This window comes from Schistocerca piceifrons, chromosome 5 (assembly GCF_021461385.2).
Source record: "Schistocerca piceifrons isolate TAMUIC-IGC-003096 chromosome 5, iqSchPice1.1, whole genome shotgun sequence".
NCBI classification, from domain to species: Eukaryota; Metazoa; Arthropoda; class Insecta; order Orthoptera; family Acrididae; genus Schistocerca; species Schistocerca piceifrons.
This window is the reverse complement of record NC_060142.1, coordinates 502,556,007-502,570,412: the sequence shown is the minus strand read 5'-3', so window position 1 is coordinate 502,570,412 and position 14,406 is coordinate 502,556,007. Positions and strand designations below refer to the sequence as shown.

General features: G+C 41.0%; 1 pseudogene; it reads left to right on the top strand.

The window, feature by feature from the left end:
• The first annotated feature begins 2,514 nt into the window (after positions 1 to 2,514).
• On the top strand, positions 2,515 to 2,632 carry LOC124799329 (annotated as a pseudogene).
• The last annotated feature ends 11,774 nt before the right edge of the window (positions 2,633 to 14,406 follow it).

Below are 14,406 nucleotides of genomic sequence, written 5' to 3'. Positions count from 1 at the left end.
CTACAGCCACCAGATAAGACTTTTTTATAGTAAATTTATTTTTGTACAGAGTGAACCATTAATTTAAACTGTGTTGTCATAATCATTCTTGAACTTTTAAAAAAATTGGTTCACCCTGTTATTTCATCCTAATCATTCACCCATATACGTTTCCTTCCTGGTGTTTGATGAATCCAAGTATCCTATTTTACAAACTTATGAAGTGCCATGTTAATATGGAGAGGTACCATTTAAATTGTTTTTGTGTTTTATCTTTCTTGCAAAGTGTTATATTAAAAGTTTGCTTACGTAAAATTCAGTCAGGATGTAGCTAAGTTACTAGAACCTGTTAAATGACCGTACAGAGTTAGTTCAAAGAATAATAGCTTCTTGAAAGTAAATTCCAGTAATAAAGAGGTTTTCTTGAAGTGAAATGTTCAGTATAAAAAGTGTGTTGTTTAGTATCGAAGTGTTTTAGTATTTAAGTTCGTTTATTATAGAAAATGCTTTTCTATAGGTCCCCCATGGGCAATTTTTTTTTTGGCTTCTTTGAAGCTATCTACTGGGATTTTTCTCTTTTAAAAATATAATGTGTAAGGGTGTAGTAGTCAAAAAGAAATTCCAGTATCTGCATCAACATTGTTTACGTGGAGTAATATTTATTTGAAGAACCAAATTAAACAGTAGGAAGAAAGTAGGCAAAAGTCGTACTTCTGCTTTTTCAATACTTCACTCTTTCATTGCCTGGATAGGCTGGCGACCATTAGTACATGTTTTAAAACCACTAAATGTACTTGGAACTGAGTTGTCCAGCTTCAGTACAGTATTATTCATACTGCGTTTCTATTTAACGCTGGGTAAAATCTTAGGAAAAGAATTGAATAATCTGATTTAGTTATCCATTGGACACAACACACGGTCAAATCCTGTAAAAAGGGTAACTCTATTGATTAGCTTTTCCAATTAACAGGATTATCCTCCCATAGTGTACTTTATTTGGAAACTATACTACATTTTAGTAAGAGGGTTATACGTGGCTTTTCCCGTAACAGGTATATTTCTTCTGCTGGAGTATGGTGTACGTGACAACATAGAGACAAGTTTTTCTCTTATTGAGGTAAAAGCATACTAAATTACAATAGTAGAGGTAGGATTATACATAGACTTCATCTCTGAGTTTGCTCCAGTGAAAAAGTAAAGTGGCGTCAAATTAGGCGAACGTGCAAGCCAACTGATAACGCTTTCACGTTCTACCCAGAGTCCAGCGTGTGCTTTCCTAACCGCAGTCGAGTTGTGAGCCTGGAACCTATTGTACTGGTGCCACGTATATCTTCGCATTTCATGTAGCATTTCTGTGGTGTCACCGCCAGACACCACACTTGCTAGGTGGTAGCCTTTAAATCGGCCGCGGTCGGACCCGCGTGTCGCCACTACCAGTGATTGCAGACCGAGCGCCGCCACACGGCAGGTATAAAGAGACTTCCTAGCACTCGCCCCAGTTGTACAACCGACTTTGCTAGCGATGGTTCACTAACAAAATGCGCTCTCATTTGCCGAGACGATAGTTAGCATAGCCTTCAGCTACATCATTTGCTACTACCTAGCAAGGCGCCATATTCAGTTACTATTGATATTGTGAATCATGTACCGTCAAGAGCGACGTTCATCATTAATGGATTAAAGTTACGTATTCCACCAGCTACGTCCGTTTTTCTAAATTCTAATTTCCTTGTCCTGTTCCAGACCTCACGCCAGCCTGCGTGGGCTAAAACGCGTGCCTTTCGGCCTCCTCTAGTAACACGGCGTTGGCTCTCCTGCCAACCACAACAATTTCCTCTACAGCAGCAGGTAGGACTTCAGTAAGAAATTGCGCAATCTTTTACCTATGAAGCTTTCTTCATTGAGGTAAGGACCAATTATGGTGTCTCTATAATGCCGTAACTTTCACTGTTCACAGCCTCTGATGTTTCAACGTGGCTGGGCCACTGTGGCCCAATAATGGATATTTCATACATTCAGCTCTCCATGATTTGTAAACGTAGCTTTGTTGGTGAAGAAAATTATTTGAAGGTTTTACGAGAAAATCTACTGTCCTTATGTCTATCAGAACCGAGCGACATAACTGTTTGCGTCTTCCGCAGTCCGCTGGTAAATATGTTGGTGGAGTGACTCATCATACGGATAGAAGATGTTTGCGTGCAAAATGCGAACAACGCTGAGCTTACTTATTCCGGAGGCATTCACAGTTCCTACGGAGCTAACACGTGCTTTATGAGTAACAGCTGCCAGAACATCTGTTTCGATCGCCCCGCTCGTTGCAGCTTTACTCCTTAATCTCTCCATTGAATCCCAGTGCTCTCCTAATAAAAAATGTTTGCACATTTGCTGAATTGTCATTTTTCTTGGAACCATCCCTTGGGATTCCTTTGTACGTACTACTCACCAGGTGTCTTCGCATTCTTCCCTCAATCTCCGTAAATACAGGGTTTTTCAAAAAGAATAATCTGATTTCAAAACTCCGTATTTGTTGATAAGGGCAACGGCCTTGCCACAGTGGATACACCGGTTCCCGTCAGATCACTGAAGTTAAGCGCTGTCGGGCGTGGCCGGCATGTGGATGGGTGACCATCGAGACCGCCATGTGCTGTTACCATTTTTCGGGGTGCACGCAGCCTCGTGATGCCAATTGAGGAACTACTCGACCGAATAGTAGCGGCTACGGTCAAAGAAAACCATCATAACGACCCGGAGAGCGGTGTGCTGGCCACACACCCCCCCTATCCGCTTCGTCACGTGAGGATGACACGGCGCTCGGATGGTCCCGATGGGCCACTTGTGGCCTGAAGACGGAGTATTTATTGATAAAAACATCCTAAAACATGGGATACATTGCAAAATACTCACCGAATCTTTAAGTTTTTGCTATGGTACTACAAATGCTCTGTGTGTCCACATGCAGCAGCACAAACATTTTTTTGTAATTTTACCACGGCTACTTTTCAGTGATGAAATATCACTTCATATTAACGGTAACGTCCGTATATCAGGAGTCGAGAACCCTCATGACATCACTGAGCATGAAGAGACTCAACTAAAGTGAACGTTTTCCGTGCCATTTCTCTTGAAAAATGTACGGTTCCTTCTTTCTTTAGGAAAACGCAGTGACGGGAATGAACTATCTTCAAATGCTGCAGAACTGGCTTTTCCCGCAAGTTCAGGAGGACTCCAATGACTTCATTTTCCAGCAGGGTGGAGCTCCAACACACTGGCACAACGTACGTCAGTGTCTCAGTGACACTCTGCTTCTAAGCTAGATAGGGCGCAGGGGACCCCAAGACACTGCCGTGCATTCTTGGCCTCCAAGATCGCCAGACATGACCTCATGCCATTTTTTTTCTTACGGTAGTGAAAAATGTGTTCATCTCCCATTCACTACCTCGTGACATAGAAGAAGTGAAGAACAGAATAAGAGCCGCAGTAACTTCTGTAAAAACAGATACACTGAGTAAAGTTTATGACGAATTTAGCTGCCGTCTAGATGTTGTTCGTGCTGCTGCTGGTGGACACATAGAACTTTTCTAACAGCATGATTCATCTCAAGTTTGTAGTATGTAGTTTCGAATTCAGGTCATTCTTTTTTAAACACCCTGTAAGTAACACACCTAGTTTCTCTCGGTTTGTGAAAGACGTTTATTATATCAAACTAACCAACACTGGACACACGTGAACCACACAGACAGAATGAAAGCTACTTTGCTTTGCTTCCGTGCCCCTCTGATACAGGTATGGCGGCGGTAATTTGGGTAAGATAAGAGATCCAGTTCGGGCTCACAGTTTTGATCTGCCAGGAGTTTTAACATTAGAGCACACTTGGCTGTAGAGTGAAAATCCATTTTGAAAACAATCTCGTGTGGCTAAGCCATTTTTTCACAATATCCTTTCTTCAAGGAGCGGTAGTCGCACCAAGTTACCCAGAAGAACATCTTTGTACACTACTGGCCATTAAAATTTCTACACCACGAAGATGACATGCTACAGACGCGAAATTTAACCGACAAAAAGAAGATGCTGTGATATGCAAACGATTAGCTTTTCAGAGCAATCACACAAGGTTGGCGCCAGTGGCGACACCTACAACGTGCTGACATGACGAAAGTTTCCAACCGATTTCTCATACACGAACAGCAGTTGACCGGCGTTGCCTGGTGAAACGTTGTTGTGATGCCTCGTGTTAAGGAGGATAAATGCGTACCATCACGTTTCCGACTTTGATAATCGTCGGATTGTAGCCTATCGCGATTGCGGTTTATCGTATCGCGACAGTGCTGCTCGCTTTAGTCGAGATCCAATGACTGTTAGCAGAATATGGAATCGGTGGGTTCAGGATGGTAATACGGAGCGCCGTGCTGGATCCCAACGGCCTCGTATCACTAGCAGTCGAGATGACAGGCATCTTATCCGTGTCGCTGTAACGGATCGTGCAGCCACGTCTCGATCCCCTAGTCAACAGATGGAGTCGTTTGCAAGACAACAACCATCTGCACGAACATTTCGACGACGTTTGTAGCAGCATGTACTATCAGCTCGGAGCCCATGGCTGCAGTTACCCTTGACGCTGCATCGCAGACAGGAGCGCCTGCGATGGTGTACTGAACGACGAACCTGGGTGCATGAATGGCAAAACGTCATTTTTTCGGGTGAATACAGGTTATGTTTACAGCATCATGACGGTCGCACCGTGTTTCGTGACATCGCGGTGAACGCACATTGGAGCGCGTATTCGTCATCGCCATACTGGCGTATCACCCGGCGTGATGGTATGAGGTGCCATTGGTTACACGTCTCGGTCACCTCTTGTTCGCATTGACGGCACTTTGAATAGTGGACGTTACATTTCAGATGTGTTACTACCCGTGGCTCTACCCTTCATTCGATCCCTGCGAAATCCTACATTTCAGCAGGATAATGCACGACCGCACGTTGCAGGTCCTGTACAGGCCTTTCTGGATACAGAAAAAGTTCGACTGCTGCCCTGGCCAGCACATTCTCCAGATCTCTCACCAATTGAAAACGTCTGGTCAATGGTGGCCGAACAACTGGCTCGTCACAATACAGCAGTCACTACTCTTGATGAACTGTGTTATCGTGTTGAAGCTGCATGGGCAGCTGTAGCTGTACACGCCATCCAAGCTCTGTTTGACTCAATGCACAGGCGTATCAAAGCCGTTATTACGGCCAGAGGTGGTTGTTCTGGGTATTGATTTCTCAGGATCTGTGCACCCAAATTGCGTGAAAATGTAATCACATGTCAATTCTTGTATACTATATATGTCCAATGAATACCCGTTTATCATCTACATTTCTTCTTGGTGTAGCAATTTTAATGGCCAGTAGTGTAATTCCTAATTTGGGTAAGATAAGAGACCCAGCCAGGGCTCACAGTCTGAATCTGCGAGGAGTTTTAAAATTAGAGCACACTTGGCTATAGAGTGAAAATCCATTTTGAAAACAATCTCGTGTGGCTAAGCCATTTTTTCACAATATCCTTTCTTCAAGGAGCGCTAGTTCCACTAAGTTACCCAGGAGAACGTCTTTGTAGTTTGGCAGACAGCACAGAGGGTACTGGCGGTGTTAAACTTGGAGGGGAGGGAGGAGCATTTTCAGTCGAGCTTCGATATCTCAGTCGGGCCGGCACGGTAGGTCAGCGTGTTCGGTCAGAGGGTTAGCTGCCCTCGGTAATAAAAAACTGAATGAACTAATCAACGAAGAATCTGAACGGGTGTTATCGGACGTCGGCCCGAACAAATTCAACGAACTATATAGAACAAAATGAGGTCAAAAAAAAAATTCGGTAGAGGACTTGCCTGCGGAAACAAAAGTCCATGGTTCGAGTCCTGATATGGCACACGGCAGGTCTAAAGAGACTTCCTAGCACTCGCCCCAGTTGTACAGCCGACTTTGCTAGCGATGGTTCACTGACAAATTACGTTCTCATTTGCCGAGACGATAGTTAGCATAGCCTTCAACTACGTCATTTGCTACGACCTAGCAATGCGCCATTATCATTTGCTATTTATCTTGTGATGCATGTACCGTCAGACCGATGTTCACCAATTATGGATTAAAGTTCAGTATTCCAGAAGCTACGCACCTTTTTTGCTAGTCTCTATTCCTTTAACTGTTCCAGACCTCACGCCAGCCTGCGTGAGCTTACAGGCGTGCCTTTCGGCTATCTCATAGTGGCTTGGCTGTCTTGCCAAGTCACAACATTTTTAATCTGCTAGGATATAAGCGTGCAGTCCACTGCAGAGTGAAAATTCGACCTGGAGAATTGCGGAATCTTAAACGGTTGCGGAAATGTTTAAGCCAGTAAGTAGTGTTCAGGTAGCTGCCACTCATTCTTCTACGTCCAGTAGGCTTTCCTTTTAAAGCACTGAAAGCGTTGTGAAATATGCGAACACATCTGGATGTACTCGGATTAAGTAACATGCACGGCAGAGACGCTTCTGTAACGTGCGCACTTTGTCCATGGATGGAAAATACTGCAATGCCTTTCAGCTTCCGCGTAACCTGAAACCCAAGGGGCTAACGTCAGGTGGACAGCGTAGCCGTCTTACTTGACCTTCTCGACCAATCGATCGTTCATTAAAGGTTGGTGTGAGGCCCCACCGTACGAGACGTATAAAATGAGGAGGTACCCCGTCATGCACAAATCATATCCGTTGTCCTTCTACAAGGGCAACGTTCTCCAACAGCGCGGGTAATTTGTCGCTAAGTAATCACTGCTAAACCGCTTCTGTTAATTTGTCCGGCAAAGTGTATGACCATCTGTTACCCACAATTCTTTCCCAGTATGAAGCTACACTGGCACCTTGGTTCCATGATCGTTCTCGAATTTATATATCATACTTACCGTACCAATTTCTCTCACATTCTGTGTCACTTCCGCCTCATCAGAAAAGAAAATTTAAACTGTTAATCGCTTCTCAATACGTCGTGTAAATAGGTTCAAGTCCACGGTTTCAGTTTTAAGCAATTTTCCGTTGGGTCTCCCTGTTAAATCTATGGAAGACTGCAGTCTCTGTAACATATGATATGTAATATTGTGTCCTGTGAACGTTTAAATGTTTTCAGTTTTCGTCAGTTCATCGTAAATTTTTTCTAGTTTATCATTGGATAATATTAGAAATCAGTAACTTCCCGTCCGCCTAGCTTCGTCACAAACAACGTTAGACCGCAATTGTAAAAATGTTTCTTTATTTATTTCATTCACGAAATGTGTTCACAGTGGGTTAGCATCTAATATTGAAAATCTCTGTATATAGGATGTTTGTGTTTTTTTTTTGTGGTCTCTTGATAGTCTAAAGTATCGCTGTGTTAAATTTAAATCTATTACTATATGTTATTTTTAATTGTTTGTAATTTACGTACAACTAAATACGTACGTTCTTGATGCCTTTTATCTTGGAATAAACACAGATCTGACAGCAGTGCAGTCTTTGGTCACAGACGTCGTTAAAACTGGGCGTGTAAAGGTAGGTTTTGGTACACCTGGGCCCGTTCGGCAAACAAATAGGTATTAAACATTTTTGGAAGCTGTCTGTCAACGGCGTTAAGTAGTGTATAGAATACATATATGAACCATCAGCTGTTTTTTATTTTAAATCCAAATGTGTCCCGGTTTCGGCCTTGGACCGTCTTCACGGATGCTATCCAATGATACAAATAATTATGTGTAGTATACAGGAAATTTTAAAAGTTCATTACAAAGAAGTGCAAAATAACATGAATACTTACAGGGTTAAAATGGTTTAAACCGCCATATTGTGTTAGTCATTACTTAAAATGTGTAGTGCATGACATGAATGTAAATATATGACTTATGACTTTAAAAGCAAACATACGAATACTAAATGTACACAGAGCAGTACCGAAGAGATCAGGACTATAAGTATTACTTATACAAAATAATGAGAATTTGGTCAAAGGTATTTAAAAGGATATTTTCGTCATCTGGAATAAAAATATCTCGATGACAAGTTACTTGGTAATGTAGAGGACCAAACAAGTTAAAATGCAATTGAATTATACCACTACTCCTCCCTCTTACCCACCATGCCCTTACTTTTGTCTTTATGGTAAATATTATAGTTCAGTTTTATAATATGAAGAGATTGCCTGACACACATATGACAAGTTTCATATAGCATTTCAAAGTCAACACTTGATGTTAATGACACTTTTATTGCACACGGTTTTCTTACACCTCAGTTAGGTTTCTTCATTACAAAAATGTAGTACAGAAAAATTATATTATGGTTTCTTAACCACATCCTGTGTATTACTGTGGTTCATTATACAGATTTATAAAGTGTTTGTAACTTCTCTCCTGCTGTTTTACATTGAGTATGCTAAACACCCAGAATTCTATTTTTAACTTTTATTATATCTGACATAGACTTCTGGTCAATAACTTGCCTTTGCTTCAAGTACGTTCCTACTCCCAAGGTGTCGTTCTCATTTTAGTGAACAATAGGTCATATATTCCTCGTTTTGCTTGAAACTGTGTATTGTTAAATGCTTTTATGTACGTAACCATCATATATTGATATATTAGATAGCTCATCTGTAGCCCGATGTCTACATTTTTACAGGAACATGATGAAAGATCCCCCAGGATGCCGTTAACTTAATATTTATTTAAGAACAAAGCAAAAATGAAATACCGATCGAACAGACGCATGAGCAAAGACATTAATTAGGAATGCACGGTAATGCGCAGACAAAAGAAAACATTTTATCATTCAGTTTTTTGTACAGTTGTTTTTTGTTTTTAAGAGGGAGAATCAGACTTTCGAGTATGTAGCAGGACGACGTACCGTGATAGCGATGTATTCTACTGTACGAGTGAATAATACAATTTTGAAGAGCAGTATTAAGCTTTTTTATTTATTGAAGTATATTAAGCGAATTTTTTGTAATTACGAGAAGTGCCATTGCCCAAGGAGTCCTCTGCCGCCTGCATCTTCAACTAGGTCAGCGAAGTACGAAACGAAATTAAGTTAAGCACAAGATAAACATTTACACAAGCAATTACTTTTTTCATATTCAATATAGTTATATTTATTATTTTCATTATTAAAATATATTACAATTGGCGACCTGTGTGCCAGGACTTCTGGGCACCGGTCGTTAATAGTGTTGTTAACTACTGTTATAGTTAGAAATTTCTATGACATTTTTATGAATTATAAAATTAATTGTCTGTATTTTCTGTTTGCATGAATCACGACGGGGAGCAAGTATTACAAGAAGGCAAAAACTGAGGAGAAAAATTTTGAAAGGGATAAAAATTGGACGCAAGTCACGTAAAATTTTCCATAGTAAGCTGTTTTATTCGGCGCAGCAAAGGTAGGACGGCTACGCAAGTAGCTTACATGGTTACGCTTGGTAGCACCTCTTTTGATGTAGATATAAATATTTTCCTCATTATCTCCTTTCTTGAATTTTATTGGCGAAAAATTTTCAGAATTTTTTCAGTGTGATATGCATTCTTAGTAAAACAAAGAATTGTGACACAATAGTTTGAGAATCATATGAAGTTGATCGTCGGTAAAGCAGATGCCAGACTGAGATTCATTGGAAGAATTCTAAGGAAATGCAATCCGAAAATAAAGGAAGTAGGTTACAGTACACTTGTTCGCCCACAGTTTGAATATTGCTCACCAGTGTGGGATCCGTACCAGATAGGTTACAGTACACTTGTTCGCCCACAGTTTGAATATTGCTCATCAGTGTGGGATCCGTACCAGATAGAAGAGGTAGAGAAGATCCAACGGAGAGCAGCGCTCATCGTTACAGGATAATTTAGTAATCGCTAAAGCGTTACGGAGATACATAATCTCCAGTGGAAGACTCTGCAGGAGAGACACTTAGTAGCTCGGTACGGGCTTTTGTTGAAGTTTCGAGAACATACCTTCACCGAGGAGTCAAGCAGTATATTACTCCCTCCTACGAATATCTCGCGAAGAGACCACGAGGATAGAAACAGAGAAATTAGAGCCCACACAGAGGCACACCAACAATCTTTCATTCCACGAACAATACGAGACTGGAATAGAAGGGAGAGCCGATAGAGGTACTCAAAGTACCCTCCGCCACACACCGTCAGGTGGCTTGCGCAGTATAGATGTAGATGTAGATGAATCATAGTGGATGAAAAAACAGGCGCTGACATTTTGAAATTTGCATTTATCAAGCGTAATAATTAAAGTAGGAAATTTTTAACATTGTGAAATTTTTATTTCTTGCAAATTAATATAACATGACCGAAAAAATATATGCCAATTGTTGATAACAATAGCGAAAACGCAATCAGCCAAGATGGCGTAAAATTACTGAAGTTCAGGCGCCATGCTTAACTACTGCGGAAAGTAGATCAGAGATGAAAGTCGCAGGAGCGACAAATAATAGCGACGCTCCACAGCAAAATAACCTTGACGACACAATGTTTACCATTGACGAAACCATGTCACGCACCTCCCAGAGCGACATACCGCTCATGAATGAAACATTGGAGAGGAATCAAAATATGAATCGTGACAACACATTACGAATACCACTTGGTCACAACACAAACATTAACTTGGGAAGCACAGCGGACAGCAACCACAGCAGTACAACCGAAGCACTGCTATGGCCGCTGTTATCTAATATGAACACGAAAATAGATAGTATCAATATCAATTTCAGTAATTTGACACAAGATATGAACACTGTCACGCAAGATCTAAATGTAATGAAACAAGAACAAAAACAAGTAATCAAGGATTTGCAAGACACGGTCTCATAGAAATTCAATGATTTAGCCAAAAATTTTCGCACTGAAATAGAAGAAAAATTGGATAATATGAAAACACAAGTAAAGCATGACGTACCATCTGAAGCTAACGGTGACATTTCGGAGTTAAAACAGAAGGTAGATTCGTTTAATGACCATCACGATCTCGTAGAACAACAGATGAAGAAAATTAGAGACGCAAACACAAACATTGAAGCCACACAAAATCTGTTGGTTTCGACAGTAAAAAATGTAACCACTGTCGTTAACAAACTAAATAAAGAATATGAAAGTGTACCTATAGCTGTAGAAGAGCTTGCTTTAAGGGTAGCAACCTAAGAAGTTCACTCAGCATGTGCTAAGAAGAAGAGGGAAAAATATTAATGTAAATCTGAGTGATATCATTAGTCAAGTTGAGGCAGGTACGCTGGATGAGGGTCACACCATTGCAGAGAAGCTAGTAACCGACTGCAAGTTATAGACAGATGTAGTAGATAAGGCTATTCAGAAAAAGGAAAATTAAATAGTGAACAAGGTAAACATTAACTTAGAAGCCGCGGAAAATCTTTAGGAGGAAAATGTTGTCGGATCTCGAAATATGAATACATAATACACAGGCTACAGTGAACAAACCATAACCTGTTGGTATTACTAATGTCATTTGTAGATTGCAAAATGTAAACATACCCACAACTCCAATACCTGCACAATTACCAGCCGGAATTACAGATAACTACAATAACGCGAATTCTTTACAGACGAATGAAAAACTGGTAGAAGCCGACTTCGGGGAAGATCAGGGCGAATTCCGTAGAAATATTGGAACACGTGAGGCAGTACTGACCCTACGACTTATCTTAGAAGAAAGATTAAGGAAAGACAAACCTACGTTTCTAGCATTTGTTGACTTAGAGAAAGCTTTTGACAATGTTGACTGGAATACTTTCTTTCAAATTCTGAAGGTGGCTCGGGTAAAATACAGGGAGCGAAAGGCTATTTACAATTTGTACAGAAACCAAATGGCAGTTATAAGAGTCGAGGGACATGAAAGGTAGGCAGTGGTTGGGAAGGGAGTGAGACAGGGTTGTAGCCCTCTCCCCAATGTTATTCAACCTGTATATTGAGCAAGTAGTAAAGGAAACAAAAGAAAAATTTGGAATAGGAATTAAAATCCATGGAGAAGAAATTAAAACTTTGAGGTTCGCCGATGACATTGTAATTCTGTCAGAGACAACAAAGGACCTGGAAGAGCAGCTGAACGGAATGGACAGTGTCTTGAATGGAGGATATAAGATGAACGTCAAGAAAAGCAAAACGAGGATAATGGAATGTAGTCGAATTACGTCTGGTGATGCTAAGGGAATTACATTAGGAAATGAGACACTTAAAGTAGTAAACGAGTTTTGCTATTTGGGGAGCAAAATGACTAATGATGGTCGAAGTAGATAGGATATAAAATGTAGACTGGCAATGGCGAGGAAAGCGTTTCTGAAGAAGAGAAATTTGTTAACATCGAGTATAGATTTAAGTGTCAGGAAGCGTTTTCTGAAAGTATTTGTATGGATTGTAGCCACGTATGGAAGTGAAACATGGACGATAAATAGTTTGGACAAGAAGAGAATAGAAGCTTTCGAAATGTGGTGCTATAGAAGAACGCTGAAGATTAGATGGGTAGATCACATAACTAATGAGGAGGTATTGAACAGAATTGGGGAGAAGAGAAATTCGTGGCACAACTTGACTAGAAGAAGGGACCTGTTGGTAGAGCATGTTCTGAGGCATCAAGGGATCACAAATTTAGCATTGGAGGGCAGCGTGGAGGGTAAAAATCGTAGAGGGAGACCAAGAGATGAATACACTAAGCAGATTCAGAAGGATGTAGGTTGCAGTAGGTACTGGGAGATGAACAAGCTTGCGCAGGATGGAGTAGCATGGAGAGCTGCATCAAACCAGTCTCTGGACTGAAGACCACAAAAACAATAACAACAACACCATAACGGCGCAAATACGAATGAAAATGCCATGTGTATATCAACTATTATTGCAGACGAAGGTTTTCTGAGACATACACAATTGCCTACATTCACTACCGAAGGTAAAAGAATGAATCCCGTAGTATTTATTAGTGCTTTCCGTCATGTATTTCCACGCAACTGGACGGAAGCACAGAAAATCAGATTTGTCATAGGCTATACGCAAGGTGACGTGCTCTTATGGGCAACCTAAGTGGCCGAACGTTTACACTTATATTAAAATTGAAAGAGCTTTCCTTGACAAATACTGGTCTGAAGCAGTGCAAGAAAGACTCAGACGCGAGGTTTTCAATCCCGCACCATTCAATGGCAAATACGGCAGTCTACGTCGTTACTTTGAAAAATACCTGAACACGACACGCTACTGGACGAACCCAGTATCGCAGGTAGACGTGTTAAATTTTTTGAAAAGTCGTTTATCGCTTACCATCGCACATTAGAGAGAAATTAGTCACAACGCCCGAGCACGACACTGAATATTTTCTGTCAGTGCTCAGTTCGAGGAGGAAAGACCTGTATCCTATAGAGCAATAGATCAGGCGCAACAACATAATTAGGTAAATCAGTCAGTAAAACGTGATTTAAACACACAGCAAGGTTGGTACACCCAACACCAAAATTACATACCCAAAGCTAATGAGTACGGTAACGGGAATGGAAAAAAACAAACTATTTAAAAGAAATTTCCAAAACAACAGGGGTAATTTCAGCACACGAACGAATTACAGTTCACCATCACTAGGCCCTGTGCCGAATATGAATAGAAGCAGTCAGCCGCAACAGTGGCCTACGCGCGACAATGCCATGCCATACGCTATACCGTAGGTTACCTTTGGGCAGCAAAATAACTGCACAGCAGCTAACGACACAAACTGGAGAAGTACACACACAGTGTAGCCGAACTAAGTTAATAATTGGCACCTTCTACCGACCCCCAGACTCCTATGATATAGTTGCTGAACAGTTCAGAGAAAATTTGAGTCTCGTAACAAATAAATACCCCACTCATACGGTTATAGTTGGTGGGGACTTCAACCTTCCCTCGATATGTTGGCAAAAATACTTGTTCAAAACCGGTGGTAGGCAGAAAACATCTTTCGAGATTGTCCTAAACGCTTTCTCCGAAAATTATTTCGAGCAGTTAGTCCACGAACCCACGCGAATTGTAAATGGTTGCGAAAACACACTTAACCTCTTAGCCACAAACAATCCAGAGCTAATACAGAGCATCATGACTGATCCAGGGATTAGAGATCACAAGGTCGTTGTAGCTAGGCTCAATACCGTTTCTTCCAAATCCACCAGAAACAAGCGCAAAATAATTTTATTTAAAAAAGCGGATAAAGTGTCACAAGAAGCCTTTCTAAGAGACAATCTCCATTCCTTCCGAACTGACTATGCAAATGTAGACGAGATGTGGCTCAAATTCAAAGATATAGTAGCAACAGCAATTGAGAGATTCATACCTCATAAATTGGTAAGAGATGCAACTGATCCCCCATGGTACACAAAACAGGTTCGAACGCTGTTGCAGAGGCAACGGAAAAAGAATGC